This window comes from Phyllostomus discolor, chromosome 4 (genome assembly GCF_004126475.2).
Source record: "Phyllostomus discolor isolate MPI-MPIP mPhyDis1 chromosome 4, mPhyDis1.pri.v3, whole genome shotgun sequence".
In the NCBI taxonomy this organism is placed as follows: domain Eukaryota; kingdom Metazoa; phylum Chordata; class Mammalia; order Chiroptera; family Phyllostomidae; genus Phyllostomus; species Phyllostomus discolor.
The window spans coordinates 21,846,948-21,865,608 of record NC_040906.2 but is presented as its reverse complement, the minus strand read 5'-3'; the positions used below and the strand labels follow the sequence as shown (position 1 = coordinate 21,865,608).

Below are 18,661 nucleotides of genomic sequence, written 5' to 3'. Positions count from 1 at the left end.
CCATGAAAGCAGTTTAAGCCATTGAACCCAGGCCTTATGCTTTATGGGAAAAAATAATGAATTTTCAAATTCAGCATCAGGATGTATATTGATTGGAGATGGCAAGTATGGGTGTTACCTTTTTCTTTAATTCTTTAAGGTTATCTTTGACTTTAACGTATACTCCTGTCAATGAAACCTTCATTTGTAATTTGGCTTTAAAAAAATGGAAGACATTTTCTGAATTGCTGAGAAGAAGATCGATAACGTCATTTAAGCCTTTCCTTGGCATTCACAGAGTATTTCCCCTCAAGACTATCTGTCCGAAATATTTTACGCAGTAAGGTTAGTTTTTTTTTTTACTATACTTAAAAAAAATGGCTAATGTTCAGCTACTGACCCTGCAATATCAGAAGTGAGTTTACATCTGTGAGCTTGAATATTTGCAGCGGTTGAGAGACTGATGCATTGCCCTTGTTCGGTTTTCCCTGCAATGTGTAATTATGAGAACCTTAATTTATTCATTCCACAAACACTTAGTAAAAGCCTTGCTTCTGTGGGTGGTTATTGTGGGAGAGGGGGGAGGGGCAGATGTCACTGTCACCACCCTTCCAAAGTGTGGGCAGCATCATATACCCTTTTTTGCACAAGAAAATGAATTTGTTAAAATAAAGCACTGTGCCCTAAAAGAAAAGAAATTGCATTATTTCAGATATTGAACAAGATGTAATAGACTCCTCCATTAGATTTCTTTCATGTATTCAGAGATCCATGAAGTATATTGCACTGTTTCCTCAGAAATTATTCCGGGAAATCATGTATGAAATCTCCAAGTAGGACTTGCTGTTTCCCCTGAATATTGTAAAGCCCTTAGGGCCATATTCATTTCAGCTTTCACTCACAGTAAGTGAAAATATTTTATGTTTGGTTAAACTCCCCCGCTTTTCTCTTTTCCCACCTAACAGAATCCATTTACAGTATATATTTCTTATGAGAATCTGTATCCAAATCTTCAGACTCCCTAGCAAATCATTACATTAATTTTGAATTCTGGGGTGTTTAGATGAATTGGAGACAGATGAAGTTATTATGTATCCACCAAAATAAGAGCCTTCACTATACTCAGTAGGAACTTAAACTAGAAGAGTGGCATATTACCTCACCAAGAGCTTCTTGGTCCCTAAGTTTGCTAGCACCACTTAAAAATTCATCTAGGTATGTGTTGACAGATTTTGTGTAATAAACCAGAGTTTATTCAAATAGACTGTTATGTCGTCAAATCAGAATAGAATTTGAATGCTGGACTCTTAGGAGAGTCAGGGATCTGGATGATGGTTTTTCCAACCAACAACATCTGTCTTGGCATTAGTTTTGGCACTAAATTCTTTTATTGATTTTTCACTTGTAACCTTCAGCACGTAGCATAATGTTTTGAGCACGGCAGTTCAATAAGTATTTATTGAATTACTTGATGGATAAATAAATTTGATGGGAAAATCTGAATCCCCCCCATTACTTTTTTGTTCTTGTTTTTCATGAGATTACGTACCGTGAGACAGACATTTAGCACATTTTTTTAGTTACCTCACTTGTTCATTATAAACCCTTAATTTATGGTAATAAATTAGATAATACCAGGTAGAAAAGCAGGCAAACCATGTGTAAAAATTTCTCCAGGCTCTATGGAAAAGAATTTTCCTGGTTTTAGGTTAAGGTGGAAAGAATTGTTGAAATGTCCTTTCACTTTCATCAGCTGGGGAAAGAGGCCAAACTGCAGCATGAGTTTTGCTTTCTGGACACTCACCGAACATCCCGGGCTCAACATTGTTTACTGCTCCGCGCGGCTTCGGCCCAGACTGTGCTGCAGCGGAGGGGAGGAGGCTGTTGCTCTCCCCCTCTTTCCAAATGTAACACTAGCAGTGATGTCATAGTCTCCTCCAACACTGTCATGCTCATTATGGACTACTTCAGTATGACATCATTTTATGCATATATACTTAAGGAATCAATAAAGAAACTTCTAGAATCATAACAGCTTTAGAGAAAGCTATCCTTTCTTGTTGTCGTTTATCTTTATTAATAAAATTATGATTTTTGTTGACAATGTGCCAGATAATACTCTGAGCCCTTAGTGCATGTCATGGAGTCTCATTTTAACTCTCGCTGTAATCCTGGGAAGTGAGCACGGTGTCCATTTTACAAACGAATGAACTGAGACTCCAGGTGAACAATCAAATACAAGACAGGCCCAGAGTCTTTCATACTAATCACAATGCACAGCATTTTTTTTCTAGTAAGTTTTGAGCTCGTAGTCATTGTTTTAATGTTTCCTGTATGCACATGAAATATATGTTCTGCAATAAGGTTAAATGGTATGCTTGTAGATTCTTTTTTTAATATACATAATGAAGAGGTAAATAGATCTTCAAATACTTCACTATAATATTCAAGTTCTGGTAGATTTTATACTTGTAATGTATATTTTCTATTTGACCCAGGGAACTTTCTTCTTTAAGGAGTAACATCAGAGATAAATGAGGATGTTTTAAAATGAATTAATAAAGCATCTCCTATGTCATTACAATGAATTTACATTAGTGAACTGTGTAATCTATGTAAGAAAATGAGACAATTCAGGTGCTAGATAGTGTAATGGGTGCCTTATCTTGCAAAGGTTTTTTTTTTCCTCATAATTTAAATAATGACAAAGGAAGTTTCAAATGGCTAAAATAATAAACAATCAGGGACTATCATGTACAGTGAGAAAATACCACATTCAAACTTAAGTAAAACTGACCAGAAAAATAACTGAGGGTACTAACAATTACACAAATAATGTATTAAGATGCTCTACTTGCAAAGGAATATATACAGCAAAACACTTTGGGAGCTCAGTGCTCAGTATAGAAGAATAAGACGAGAAGTAGCACCAATGCTCATTGGTACTGTAAGAGACACATGAGTCATTTCTTAAGGACTTCATTGTATGGCAGGATTACTAACAATTGAGAAGAGACTCAACAGGAAATACATCACGGAGGGTGAGTCCTTTGAGATGGAACTTGGGGATGAATGGAAGTATTCAGGGGAGAGAGAATGCATAGAGGAACTCCAAGAAGAATAAACATTAGCAAAGGAACCAAAGGAAGTGAACATGCTTGGAAAGTGTAGACTGATCTCATTTGTATTCTAGCGTGCAGGACAGAAGGGCATTCTTAGACGATAAGGATGGAAAGGTACGTGAATACTATTAGGTGGCACCGTATGAAATGGATAATATTCTGTTCTGTTTTATTCAGTTCAACTTAATACATTCGCAATGGACCTTAAATGCCAAGTTGAGGAGGGTTTTTTTCAGAGTTCAATGGGAAGCTATTGAGTGTATATTGAATAAAAGACCATTATGACCCTAACTGCATGTTCAGATGACTTTTTTTTTATAGCCTCATGAGATAAATTAGACTTGTGAGTGAGTGAGCATGTTGAAGAAAGCATCACTTTGAAATCATTCAGGAAAAAATGGAGGCTTGAAGCGACTGTTGACTGTGAGCATGCAACGAGAGGTCGTGACAGTGAGGGATGTTTCTTGAGCTTGAACTGATAAACAGAGAATAGCCAAGACCTTGACCGGTAGGAGGGACAAAAAGCAGAAGGACTCAAAGGTGACTCTAATGTTGGACTTTGGGAAGTGGAAATGTGAAGGGAGAGAGGTAGCTAAAAGCTGCTTGAGGAAAGAAGCCCTCTTCTGTTTGTATTGTTTCCCTGGTTCCTAGCAGACTGCCTCGTAGGGAGTAGCTCACCAGTAAATTCCGGAGGACTTAGTGGGGCCCAGCCCACGCACTGCTCCTGCCCTCACTGGGCTTTCCTTTCTACAGGGGGAATAATCAGTGGGGACACAAACTAAATTAAAAGATTATTCAGGCAACTGTGCAGAGAATGAATGATAAGGGGTAAGAATAGATGCTAGGAGATATGCTTTTCCAACTTTACAGCAGAGAGGAATCAACTGAGATCCTACTAACATGCAGATCCAGAGTCAGTAGGTCTGGGGACAGGCCTGAGATTCTGTAACAAGCTCCCAGGTGGTGTGTGGCCACGGCTGGTCTGTGGACCTCGCTTTGATTAGAGGTTGAGAGGTGAATGTCCAGAGAAGAAAAATTAGAAGTGATTAGAGAAGTTGTTATGAGCAGGTCAAATGTGAGCCCTTCTCTTCCTGCAGCTGTTAAAGCACTACATACTTCACAACCTCTTTGATGGTGAGAGCGAGAATTGTTTCTCTTGTGAGTTATTTCGATTCCAGCCAATGGTTTTATGAAAGATCCATTAAACCAGCCCTAAGGAGCTATTGACATTTCATTTGTCCTGCCAATGCTCAGTGCTTATTGTGCCATATGATGAATCCTTGTGGCTCAGGTTTGGGGATGCAATTGCACGTAATTCTCTGCCAGTTTCTTTACTCCACTTCTGTTCCCTGCTTCGTGATTTCTTTGGACTTCCTTGAACTCTGCCTGGAGGTTCAGCATGGTGCTGGCCTACTAAATTCTCTGCCCCTCTAGCTCTTGACACCTCTTGCGTTGCTCTGTGCTTGGTAGCGAAGCTTCTGGGTCTCCACCTGCCATCTCTGGTCTCTCACATCTAAATCCAAGCTTTGGGGGACTCTGCCGAGAGCCACAGGGCAGTTTTGAGGATAGTCTCTGGTTTAAGGAATGCATTTTTCCCAACAGAATCATTTCTTTCTGGACAACTGATCTGGTTGATGATGGCACCTGCTTTCTTCTGAAGGAAGGATGCACGTGTTTATTGGCTGTTGGAGCGTTCACGGAGGCAAAGCGCTCACAAAAAGCCCTGACAGGCTCTGTCTGGAGGGGTGTAGTCTTTCCGCCTCCACTGCTAGGCTCTGCCTCTCAACGCTCCTTTGTAGCTGCAGGAACTTGGGAACATTTACCTGTTTGCTTCCTCCCACACCACACTTTGCAGCTGTAAACGAAGGAAATAACAAATTCAATAAATACGGCCTACTCATCCATCCAGGAGAACAGCTTAAGTGCATATGAAACATCTGTGATGTCTTCATACTTATTCGTGTTTATCCTTTGTTTAAAGGGTTGGCGCTATCTCTAGGCTTGGATCGCTGGATCTTGTCCCTGTTGTTTTGTAATTTGGTGTTTATTTAAACAGCCAAGTGGGCATGAGCAGAGTCATTAGGAACTTTAAATTAAAAATTCTAGTGAAATCTCAAATCAGTTTATATGAACAGGAGTCAGTGTAAATGGATAACCACACTTCTTCAAGGAGAACATTTAGAACATATCTGTGAGGAGAGAAATCATGCCCTTGGCATCTGAGTTACTCCCTTTGTTGGCTACATAGAACATGCCCTTGATGCATCTGCCAAACGGAATCTGAGAAAAGGAGTATCGTGTGTGAGTGTGTGAGTGTGTAACTCCAGTCTTCCTGGGATGGACAGTGCTAGTCTTCTTTGCATTGTCGAACTGTAATTGCTAAGATTTCCAGAATTTGGATACCATGCCTGTGCCCTTATGCCCCTTTAACTGTGTTCGGTAGTTAAGAGTCTCAGAGTAGCACAGGATAATTTCTGGTCTTTCTGACGCAAATCCTCCCTGTCTCTCTCTCAAAAAAAAAAAAGTCTAAATCAATCCTTTGTGTGTGTGTGGATTTCATTGGAGTCTGCCTTGGATGGTTTGAATTAACCTTTCTTCAGATTCTCTCCTGGTGTTAATGACTCTGGATTATGACCATTTAAAGCAGCCGGAAGTACCTTGATCCACATCTGGCAATTGTTAAAACAAAGCTACTCTATTTAACACATTAGAACCCAAAAATATTTCTTCGCATTGTGTAAGAACTGAGGAAATGATTTTTTTTACAGAAAGATCATATATTTTCAAGGTTAACAATCTTTATGTTTAGTTTTCTTTAAAAATATTTTCTTGCTTCTTATATGATTTTCTTGTGATAAGATTCCATAGTTATGTATACAGAATAAGGTGCAACACCGTGGCAGTAAAGATTCTTTTCACACATTGCCCAAGAGCAACTGGATAGCATGATTTTGAACATATTGCAGTGAATTTGTGATATTCTAGAATCTCAAAAAAAATAACTAGGCTGTCTATACTTTAAACAGTGGGGACAGAAAGCCTTAAAATTAATGACTTTATAAGATTACATTGGTACTTGAGATCTAACAATGAAAAAAATTTGGAAATCTTCCTTAGAACTTATGGGCCTATGTAACTCATAGAACTCTGGTCAGAATGCTGTACTTTTTCTCTACAAGATGGTGGATAGCCCAATATATGAAAGGGAAATAAGACATGTAATATATAGCTTAATGTGTACATGCATTTTTAGTTCTGTATTGTGTATTATACTCACAAAAAGAACCAGGTTGTGAACTTTAGATTATAAAATTATTGGAATAATGCAACCAATTATGTTGCATTTAGACTTTAAGAAAGAAACATTCTGTACCACTTTTTAAGTTTTAGAAAGCATTTTCTAATACATGACATCCCAAACCTCAACAACAGTCTCTGGTGTGGGAATGGTAGATCTTATATTTATCACAGATGAGAAAACTAAAGTTAGAAGACTGCAAGTGGCCTACCCAACTCTCCCCACTGGAAAACGGCAAACTTGGGGCTCATATCCTTCTGACTCCAAAGCCTTTTACTTTCAACTTCAAAGCAGATAAATGAGTATACTGTCTTAAATCTGCACAATTTATAATGCACTTGATTGCTAAATTAAAGAACCCATTCCAAGGTAGCCATGACCTTCACTTAAATGGATTGCCCTGCTCTCCCAAAAGACTCCAGCATTTAGAGCCTAAAACCATGCAGCGTGGAGCTCAGTAAATACTAGTGAAAATAACAGTTACTACTGAAATGGTTCTAAACCTTTCAGTATGCAAAGGAGATAGGCTAAATATGGCATAGAAAATGTAATCTTACTGACTTAAAAGCATTTGACGGAGGGTAGATTAATAAGAAGAGTCCATTGTTTAGTTCTAAGTTTCACAGAATTTTAGGCAAGTGGTAAATAACTCAGCAAGAGCCTGAGATAGCAAAGAAAGTCATTATAGTTTTGGAAAATCAGATTTGTGGAGAAACACCTTTAAAAGCAGGCATTGTGATTTGCAGGTTAGAATAAGAGCTTATAAAGAACGTTGAGGGGGAAGCTGTGAACCCCAGTTCTGATCTCAGATGCAGATGGAAAGGTAGCATGCATAAAGAAGGTGACAACCTCAGAGGCTATTGAGTAGGGTTAGGGTTGAGGTCACGTGTCTCCAGGCAGAGGCCACAGGGATGGGTCTACCGAGGACATGCTCGTTCTGGTGGCCCTCCTGTTCCCCAATTCTCCTATCCACCACCCTCATCCAAGCTCTCATTATACCATGTTGGGGTTACAGAAATGCTTTATCTGGTTGCTCTGCCCTGAACACCATCACCCCCTTGGTCTCCCAGACAGACAGTGGCACCTTTCTCTGCAGTTTCTCTTTGTTCCTTTCAGTGGTTCTCATTTGCTCTCTTGAGCTGTACTGGCCAATAAATATGATTGTTCCTGGCCCTATGCAACTATTTCAATTTAAATTATTAAAAAAATAATTAATCTTTCTTTCCTTGGTCACATTAGTCACACTTTAAGTGCTCCATAGCCATATTATTTTCTTAGAACATTATGTACTATAGGGCATTGTGTATTATAGTACCTTTCCATAATCACAGTGTTTTATTGGAGAGTGCCATTCTGGAGCATAACCAGACCCCTGGCCCAAACTTTCAAGGACTGCACAGACCTCTCACCCCTCACTAGCCCTTGGCACTCACCCTCCACTCCACAGACTTCTGTCCTTTTCTTCTTCATCATCATTGCTATGGTGAAAATTAAAATAATAAGAGTTGTTATTTATTTAATGCATATTATGTGCCAAGTACATAAGTTTTCTCATGTGATTGTTTAAAAAGAAATAGGGAAGGAGGAAGAAGAGGGGGATAAGACCTTGGAAAATAGTTTATCCCCATTTTACAGAAGAGGAGACAAGGTTTAGTGATGTTGACTGTATTTCTCAAAGAGAAAGACCTTATACTTGGTGGTGCTTGAAGTAAAACCCAGGTCCGTCTGGCCCCAAAGCTACGTCCTATACCAGTTCTTCTTAACCAGGGACAACTCACCCCCTCTGCCAGCGGTCATTTGGAAATGTCTGGAGACATTTCGATTATCGTAACTGGGCAAGAGCTACTAACTTCTAATGAGTCGAGTCCAGGGATGCTGCTAAGCATCCTACAGTGGACAGTCCCCTGCAACAAAGAGTTATCTGGCACAAAATGTCAATAGTGGCAAAGTTTTGGTTTGTTTTCTGTCTCATCCCACAAGGATGTAAAGTCTAAAAGTATGGAAACTTAAGTTTGTCTTCTGCCTTTGGTATTTCTCTAGTGCCTGGAAAACTTGTTAGCATAGAGTAGGCATGCAATGTATATTTTAGAGTAAGTGGTGAGTTTATTCCTTTTTAATTAAATTAATACCCGCACATCATAAAAAATAAATCAAGCCAAATGGACCAAAATAAAATTGAAGTCTTTCACCCTAAACCCATCTCCAGTCTCACATCCCCTGAAAACTATTTTAATAATTCCTGTTCTCTAAGAGATCTTTTGACTGTATACAGTAGTTCAGTTTCTTAACTTTGAACATTATCTATTGACTTCCTACAATAAAAATGAGGAATTTTACACACTAACGCTGTCTCTCCCTTTCTGCCTTCTTTTTTAGTTTGTTTTTTTACAGTTCATTCAAATATCATTTGATTTTAAGCATCCAGTGTTACTGATAAAAAGTCTGATATCAGTCAGATTCTCATTCTTCTGTGAATAACCTTGATTTTTTTTTTTCTTTCTAGTAGAGTTTAGGAATTTTGTGAAATTTCAAAAGGATGTGTTCCGATAGAAGTCTTTTAGCATTTATCCCATTTGGTAATCTGATCATTTAAAATTATATCTTTTTAACTCAGGGAAAGTTTTCTCTGTTTTTTTTTTTTTTCCTTCTTGCTATCCCTGCCTCTGTTCTATATTTAGGGGATTCCCGTCAGTAAATGTCGAACTTCCTGGGTTGAATGTCATGTCTCCTTTTTCACATATTTTTTAAATCCCCCTTTCACTTTTTCTGCATTTTAGGAGTTTTTGTCTTCTTCCTCTTCTTAGCTGAATTATTTGCCTTCAGCCCTGCTGATTCTATTATTTCAATTTAGTGAATTATTTATTTGAGAAATCATATATTAATTTCTAAGAGTTCTTATTGTATGGCTGGTAGTTTTCCATAATTTTATTTTTCAGAAGGAAGTATATTTTTGATGTATGCAATATTCTTTCTAAGTTCTCTAAGTTGTCTCCTGTTTCCAAGATTATCTCTCTTTCCCCCAAGAATCTTTTTTTTTTTAAGTATTTTCCTTGTTCAGCTTGTGGTTTTCTTCAGATTGATTTGGAGGGTGTTTTCTCTGTTTATTCTGATGAATGGAGAACTAGGCTGAGGATCATAGGTAGCTGTTGTTGCAGGTTTCCTCTGTGGCTGAGCAGACCTGGGTGCCCCTCGCTGTGCCTGGCAGGTCTGGGTATTCAGGAAGCAGCATCCCCGAGGAGCATGGGGATGGAGCCAACAAGGGGAGCAGGCCAGGACCAACTCAATGCCACAATATGTGTTCATTCTGCATCCATTTATCTGTACCGGACCGGGTTCCAAAACTGATCACCTGCTTTCATTAAAGATTAGTTCTCATTTCCACCCTTAAAGGCAAAAGCTTCTCCTGTCAGCGAAAAGTATAGTAGCGAGGGAGAGAAAGAAGGGTCCCAATTGTTCTGAGCATGTTCTGAATGAACTGCCATGATACTGGTTCTTCTCCACTCCCCTTGGACTCTGACTGAAGACTCTAAACTTGAAGTTTCTCCAGGTTTCCTTAAAAAGCTTGCTATTCGTTGAAGTGCTCCTACCAGCAGTTTCCTTCCTTTTTTTTTTCTCTTTCTGTCTCAGCCCATGTGCATTCCGCCTTCTAGAATAGCTTCAATATTTTTGTTAGGTTACATTCTTTTTTAACATTTAAAAAATCACTTTAATACTGATTTGGAGGAAGAAATATGTGTAACTTCTCCATCAGTGACCATATTTCATTTTCTTCACTATGATTTTCATAACATCAATATATGTTTGCACTACACTCTTTTACACTAATTCTATTGTTCTACCTCTACTATTTACTAGCTAGCTGGAAAAATCACTTCTCTTTCCTAGGCCTTTTTTTCTTGAAAAATAAAGATGATAACTGGTTTTTAGTGTTGAGGTGAACATGTGAATGCATGTTGTAAGCTCAAACACAGAATGTAAATATAAACTGTCTTTATACCTAAGGCTAGAGTAACAAATGCAAAAACCTGGAGATGAGCGTTAGTTACAGGAAAACTACTTCCCTACTCAACAGGACTGCACGGTAACCCTAAGCAGAGACAACAGAAACGATATGCAATGTGAAGACCCAGAAATCGTGCACTGGCAGCAATACTGAAGTAAGCGGACCAAGTAGATAGGGAATATGCAACATCAGAGTTAAATAAATAAATATGTATTGATTTAACTGATAGGATAGAATATGTGACCGAATGTTGCATAATCCTTTGCTTGGCAAAATTAAGAATGTGACTATTTATGTTAATAATGAGTATAATTTAATGCTGCTCTTTAGCTGCCACAATACTATTATTGGTTTTATATGGCTTGATTTAATTAAAGGTTTCTGTTCTTTCAGTGAGTCTGGGACACAAAACACAGTAAAATGAAAACAAAGAATATGAGAATAACAGGAAAGTGGCTTCATTGTAAAAGTCAAAGGCATGTTAAGGGGCAAGTTAGGAGTCGCACCAGAACTTGACTTCAGCATCCTGGGAGTCACATGTGGATGAGAGGAGCATTTTCCCTAGATTGTCCAAACACGGAATCTTGCTGGCAGCCTTTATTCTTAGAAACAAACCAAGAACACATCAAAGACACAAAGTATAAAATAAATCACTCCCTGCCTGCCACTAATTCTCATTTTCTGCACGAAGTCATTATAATCTCAAGTTAAATGTCTGTAGAGGTTAAATCACCAGACCTAGTGAAATGTTAATGGATTTAGTAACATAACATAATTTAAACTCAAGGCCTTGTGCTAAGGAAAGTAAATAAAAAACATTAGTTTGGCTTTCTATGGTCACTATTAAAAATAAAGAAAATGAAATCATAATCAACTATACTTCACTACTGGCATAGCTGAGGCTGCTTTCTAGCAGTCTAAAACCATATTTATTGATGGTGAAACTCTGTTGGACTTCCCCAGCCCATCTAGATGGTAACTGAGGTTAGAAAGTGTCCTTGGAGTCTTAGCAATTGTGTAGTGTTATTTCAAAGTGGATTCATTTCAGTGTATTTTAATTTTATGTTGTTGTTAAGGCCTGGTACAATTTATACGTTTTAGTTTTTTACAGTCCATACCCAAGGGCTTAGCCCGTAATTAATGTGGTGCAGATTACTTTTTGTCCAAAATACTGATGATCTCTGTCTTCTTCCCCAGTAATAATGGGGCTCCCACGTTTGGGGAATTCTAGTCTCCTTTGCAAGTAGATGTGACCGTATGACTAATTTCTGGCCAGTAAGGTGAGAATTCAAGTTGTGTGTGAAACTTAGGTCAACTACTTGTCATCACTTCTACATCTTTCTGCAGTTGGGAATTGAGACTAAATGGCTGGATCCTCAGCAGCCATTTTGAATATGAACATTATGAGCTAATCTCATAATGAATTTCTGTTGGGTGTAAGCCACTGCTATTGGGATTTTCCCATTACAGTCTACCTTACTCACCGTTTGAATAACAATTTTATAATTTTTATGTACTCTCAAAGGCTCTGAAATGTCACTTTATCAACTATCATTGTTATTTATGTAAATAACATTTATTAAAATTGCTACCTAAAGTCTACCAGTCCAGTCAAGTTTCAAGTCCTATCAGTTCTACTTTCTAATTTTTCAAATCTATTCTGTACCCCAAGGATCATGTTAGTCTCTCATCCTCTCTGATCTTCACAACCACAATAGCTTCCTGCATCAACTCTTGCTCCATCTTTTAAAAATACAATCTAATTATGATATTCCTGTGTTTAAAGTCTTTCAACACTTTCCGTAGTAAGCATAAAGTTGGGAATCTATAAACTGTGCTTCCTGGCCACCTATGATCTGGCTTCTGGCTTTCTAGGACCATCTTGAGTCTGTTGCCTTGGGGCTATTGCATATATATTTTTTCTCTTTGCCTAGAACACTCTCTATACTCCTCTTCCCACCCCACTCCTCCCTCCCCAGCCCCTCCACTTTCTCAAGTCCTGCTTATTGGTCAGGTCTCAGATTCCATGGTCAAGCCTTCTCTCGGACTCTGGTCTAACATAGACCTGCCATACATACTCCATAGCACTCTGCACTTGTCTCACTTACTATTTATCAACTCAATGCAAGTCTCCCGCACAAGACTGGAACCTTCTTGAGTGTTTGTCTCAGTCCTAACTAGAACCCCAGAAACTACTGCAAAGAGTGATTGCTTGAAAACGATGCTGACTGACTGACAGACTGATTTCTTATTCTATTGTCTTTCCCTAAAAAGCATACCTAACTGACAAGTTCCATTTATCATTTCATTCACCCTCTAGATCATGAAAACCATGTCTATGCTCTCCCTTTAATTAGATATTTATTTTGCGGCTTTTCCCCCTTGCCGTGAACAAGGCAGTGTCCCCAGAAGGAGTCACTCGCACACGTTTGTGTCTTTCCACCATGCCAGGTTTACTCGGGGAGACCTCTCTGATAAGCCAACAGAGTCTCATGCAGGCCACACACGGTGGGGTGTGGGGGACCTTATGCGATAGACATGAGCAGAGCGAGTGTCCAGTAAGAAGTCCCAGTCCCTGGCGTCCACAGGTGGAGAAGCGGGTGTTAGTTCAAGCAGGTGGCATGCATCCTGCGCAGTGAAAGTCCAGCGGGGCTCCAAGCGTGACCCATGACACAGCTGAGCTTGGCCATCAGGTGGTCAGAGCTCTGAGTTCTTATAGCCCACCAGGGGCGTAGGTCCCACTCATATCGGTGTCCAGATGGACTCCTTATCTAAATGTGGTTTTGGGTGTCTGGGTCCCCCTCCTAAGAGCATACTTGTTACACCCCATGACCCTGTGATCAGTACAGAGCACTTGACATAACTGTCATGGCAACAGTGACCCCATATTGGATTGTCGGAGGTGTCCAAAATGTCTGTTCTGCTCTTGCTCTATATACCCCTTTTATTCAGACATTGTTTTTAGAGCAGTTTTAGGTTTATGACGAAACTGAGAGGGAGGTACAGGGAGTTTGCACACACTCCCCGCCCCCACACACGCATAGCCTTCCCTGTGATCAGCATGTCTCGCCAAAATGGTCCATTTTCCATCAAGGATGGCCACTGACAGACCGCCATCACCCAGAGTACACAGTGTACCTTAGGGCTCACTGCGGGGTACACTCAGCGAGTTCGACAAATGTATAAGGACGTGTGTCCTTCCCTATAATATTGTACAGAGTGTCGTCGCCGTCCTAACAATCCTGTGTTCCCCTCAATCATCGCTCATCCCCACAGTGACTTACTGTTCTTGTGATCATATACTAGACTTTAATTACAGTGTGCATGTGTGTGTTTTAAGTAGAATTCTAAATTACTATTTGGGAACACATTCTAGAAAATATGAAGTCTTTTTAGAAAAGTTTTTTTAATAACAGACTCTATTTATAAAGCTATTTATTACCATTGCCTTTATCCCAACGAAGCAGGGATTTCTGGAGGCAATGGCCATTATTGCCTTTTGTAAGGAGAATGTCTGGCACATAAAAGGCCTTCAGCAGATGCTGGGCTATAATGTAGTGGAATAAGTGCATTCTTTGAAGTTAGATACCCTTGGGTTCAAATCTAGTTTCTGGCGCTCATCAGCTGTGAAAAATTGGGAATCTATCCAGCCCTGGTAGTACAAAACCGGAATAAGATCAACCTCATTAGGATACTGAGGCAGTTAATGAAGATAATTGACATAGCTGAAGGTCTATAATCAGTAGCGATTATTATGACTTTCCAAGTTTATATATTTCCCCACCCTCTTCTTAATAGTCGAGGTAGGCGCTCAGTTCTTTCTTTATGCCGTGTTGAAGCTGAGTACTGTAAGTTTAATGAAGATCAAGCCTAACACTAAATAAAAGGTAGGAAAGAACTATAAAAGGATGGAAGGCAGTACACAATCCTGTTCATTGTGTCCCTTTCCTGCTTTCTGCCCACTCCACCCCCCACCCTCTACCCCCTCCACACACACGCATGCGCATGCACAAACACGACTGGTGAAAAGCAGCAAGATAAAAGATGGAATTGTGTTAAACCATCCAAGGTCACCAGAAAGGCTTGGAAATTATTTACGTTCTAAATTACACCACCTGCGGCCACTCCGCTCTCAGGAGAGAAGCTGGTTTGGGGAGATGTTACAGAGTTCAGCTGTCTCCCGTGAGGCTTATCTGCAATGCAGATTTTTCTGAGCCTTTCCTAGCTGCTTCTGCCTCCAAAGCACCAGCTGCTCTCAGTCCTTCCAGCTGGCTTAATAGGATTTGTCTTCTCTGTAGTCTGCTTCCGCGGTTGTCCACCACCAGAACATATTCCAGACAGAGATTTTTTTTCCTTCCTCTCCTAACTTCTATCAAGATCCCTACCAATCCCCAAAGTTGAAATGGTCCATTCTTGCCTGACTCGAAGAAAGGTAAATGTGTGAGCAATCATTTTCTGCTCCCTGCCTCTTTCCTGTAGACATTCTCTCCCTCCCTCCCTCCATCTCTCTCTCTCCCTCTCCCTCCCCCTCTCTCCCTCTCCCTCTCCCTCTCTCGCTCTCTCGCTCTCGCTCTCTCTCGCTCTCTCTCGCTCTCTCTCTCACGCGCGCACAGTAGCTCTCTGTGGGCCCCTGTTTCAGAGTTAGGAGTGGCACACCTCCCTGTAAGGCTGCTGGAGCCAGGGCACCCTGGGTGAGTTTGGAGGCAGAGGCCGGGAGTTGGCAGGCTTCCCTGGGTCTGAGTGCTGACGTGCTACCTGATTTCAAGTGCTCCGCTGTTCCTTCTCGCAGGGCCCTGTCAGTTGAGACAGGAGTCTGACTCTGCAGCCTTTCCTGCAGGTTAAGGTTAGGCTTCATTTACCTGCACAGATTCTTGCGTTAGTGTTCTATGACTAAGCAAGCCTATTATGTGGCTAACAGCTCAGGGCAGTTCAGGTTTAGGCGCCTCCCACTGACAACTGTGTATTCTTGGCCTGTTGCTCTATGGGAATAGGTTTCTCACTGTAAGTTCTGAAATGCTTACCTCTGAGTTGGGAGGAATCAAAGTCCTATCAATTGTGATGTACTTAGCAAGATTGTGAAGTACTTAATAAATCTTCATTTTGAAAGAGGTATACTTTGTATCTATGAGTTAAAATTAGTTTATGAAAGTCTCTGTAATGCTACTCTATACCAATCAGTATTTAGTCATACTGATCAGTATACAGTCAATAAATGGTGGCCGGTACTCCGGTTATTTTCATTTATATTTATTTGTATTTAGTGGCAAACACTAATTAAGGGTAAGTCAGTTAATCTTTTTCAGTGTTTCCCTTTTCCTTTCTTTTTTCAGTCATAATAATATAGGATTTTATTTTTGGAACATTTTCACTTAAAAGTATCTCATTCATTGCTATATCTTACATGAAAAAAATATTCTCTTTAGGTTTAACTAACCACATTTCATATGTCAGGAAAATGAATTTTTGAATCTAGAAGAGGAAATGCTATTTATTTTCATAAGATATATAATAATCTTTGACATATAAAACATTGCTTTATAAAAAGATAAATAGCTGTTCATTCTTTATAAGAGGACTTTTATGAATTATGTTCAAAATGCAGCGAGCGTGGAAGCCAGTATGCTATAGAGGTGTGCTCCTGGGACTTTTTCTTTCTTTAATGCTTTTTCTCTTTGTGTCACTAATGACTAACCATGTATGTGAATGATTAAAAATGCTGGTTAATTTTGGGGATCGTCAGTAATGATTTCTGAGTTCATTTCAAATCAGTTCTGGAAGGTCGAATCACACTTGGCTGACAATGTGTCTTTCTGCTATGTAGGCCTGTACACAAGAAAGAATAACAGATATTGAGAAGTAGTACTGCTTATATTTTCTAAAATAAATCTTTGTTTTCAAAGATGTACATTTTGTATCTACAAACTAAAATTAAATTGTAAAACAGACTCTCTACTCAATGACATTTAAGGAGATGGCTGTTTACTTACATGATGTGCATAAATGCATCCAAGCTTTAAGGATCAGCATCATAAATCACTCTTTTCACAAACACTTTGCATGAAAAATCTCCCAAACATCTGACTCAAGCAGCTAATATTCTTGCTTTTCTAAACTACTTGTCCACCTTTTGACTTTTGTCTAGTCGGAAAAGAAAATTGACCAGTGTGCATTACCTTCTCAAACAGGTCTCAACTCCTTATCTTCTGTTTATATTTCCACCAAAGGAAACATATCAACTCTCAGTTAATAGGTAAAAGTTGGCAGATTTCAGTTCCTGTTGAGGTTCAAGATATCAATGGCTTAAAACAAATCTAGAACCGATTAGGAATTTTTTTTTCTTCAGATGCATGTAAGTAGAATTAGCAAAGGATGCAAAGGGCTGGTGGGCCTGCCGTTCAGAGATTAAAGCTGAATGCTGCCAGACACCCTTTGCTTTTTGTTTCACATGCACCTCCTCAGCCGTGCCGGAGCCGCCTGGACTTCCTTTAGTTGTCAGAAGTCCAGTGGTGGAGCCTTTTGTAAACTCACTGGGTCAGAATCCCTGCACTTGGAATAGATGGTGTCAATTGGTAGGTGAATATAGAAATACACCCTAAACTTCTACTACCGGAGGAATAGTTAATACCCACTACCAATAAAGGTGCATACTCACACTGGGAATCTAGTTTAATGAACTCACAGAACAGGAACCAGCTCTCCTGACAACTGGAAAAAAGCAAGAAGACTTAGGTTCTCGGAAGAACCGCAGTGGATTCTGAGCCAGCCAAAACACGGCACTAACCCTCCGGTGGGCTGGGGTTTTCTGCAAACGTGGAGAATGGGGCTGGTGCCACTTTTCTCAAGTAAATACTACACTTTGGAAACTCACTACCAGACCTTAAAATGGCTCCTAACTTGCCCTGTTTCCTGGAAATGGGAAGCAAATGGTGAGAAATACTCTGGTGACCACATCTCTCTGGGAGCCCTAGGAGGGAGGTTAATGAGTTCGGCAGACATCTCAGGTTCAAAAATCAGGGGCTCGAACTAAGCCCATTTATGACAGAAACCGATTAACCTTAAAAATCAAAGAAAGATAGGACATCCTAAGGAAGATGACCACTGGCTGTGGATGGCCATTTTCTCGCTCAGCTCCAGAGTCACGCTGCCTTCAAGCTTGAGGACCAGAACAGGTGGTTGAATAGAATTCTCTGTTCAAACAGACTTGAAGCCGAGAAGTTTCTGGGGAAAATAAACCCCTTGGTTTATTTAAGGCTAAAGCACAATATGGAAACCAATATGGCATGCCTATGTTGTTGTTGTTGTTGTTGTTGTTGTTTTTCCAACCTAGCGTGTTGCCCAGGACAAATGCTTACCGTTTCACTGATTGATAACCCACAGGGAGCGCTTCAGCACCCAGTGTGTCTCCGTAGATACTGTCCCATTGGCTGTAGAAACTTGAAAGTTGGCCTTAGCCCAGACAGTGGACAGAAAGCACAGGAACAACATCCTCCTGGGAGATGTTCTGTGGACCTTCTCTATGTAGAAGAAAGGAACAGGCACAGAGTAAACACTTAAGGGTGCATTTCCAAAGCTTTTCTGCCTTAGCAGGAAGCTCCCTTGGCTCAGTATTAATAAGTGAGAAGAAGAGTTACTCCCACTCTTCACTCTGTATTTAACCTCTTCTTTCTTTGTACCCTCCATTTTGGGCCACATAATAGAATAGCCACAGTGTTACATGTTTATGACAGAATCTCAATATTTGGAATAACTGTCATGCTGTAAGAGAACCCTTCTTTGTTGTCAGTGGTCCTGATCTTCTCATCTGTGGAATGACCCACCCTTGCTCTTACTGGTTTCAAAGTTATTTAACTGTCTAAGGGCTGTGTGTACTCAGGCGGCAAAAATACAGATTTGGAGAAGTTTGTATAATGCCAAGGTAAAGCCACAGACGTCCCACTTTTCTGATCAGAGGAATGTGTCATTGCCCGGGGGGACGTGTTATACATTCCAGTGAGCTAAAGGTTTTGCTTTTCTGCACTGTGGCGGGTCACGTGGGCTGCTGGAGGATTTTGTTTTGCAGACTGTGTGCATTCACTAGTTTGCACTGATTTACCTCTGTGATCCCCTAATCCTGTTCCGCATTAAGGAGAGGGACCAAAAGGAGGTTGTAGATTAGGGTAGAGAGCATGCAAGACAGACAGACTTCTGAAATGATTGCATTTGTTTTGTCAAAGTTTCACTTAAGCGTATTCCTAGCAGACATTGAGGTATTCATTAAGT

General features: G+C 40.0%; 1 protein-coding gene and 1 long non-coding RNA gene across 48 annotated transcripts in view; one reads left to right on the top strand and one right to left on the bottom strand.

Moving 5' to 3' along the window:
* Positions 1-18,661, top strand: part of MAP2 (microtubule associated protein 2) — a 258,015-nt gene that overhangs the window by 129,352 nt on the left and 110,002 nt on the right. Inside the window, exon 1 of one of the 47 annotated variants that reach the window (XM_028508536.2) lies at positions 14,438-14,834. The exons of the other annotated variants lie outside the window; for them this stretch is intronic. The gene's annotated coding sequence lies outside the window, so the exon portion shown is untranslated. Of the gene's footprint in view, positions 1-14,437; positions 14,835-18,661 lie in introns of those variants that run through there. 47 annotated transcript variants of the gene reach the window in all.
* LOC118500008 lies at positions 566-15,723 on the bottom strand. The gene is made up of 2 exons (XR_004902529.1): positions 15,014-15,723; positions 566-14,892 (listed from the first exon to the last, which is right to left on the bottom strand). It is a non-coding gene; the product is annotated as an uncharacterized LOC118500008 (long non-coding RNA).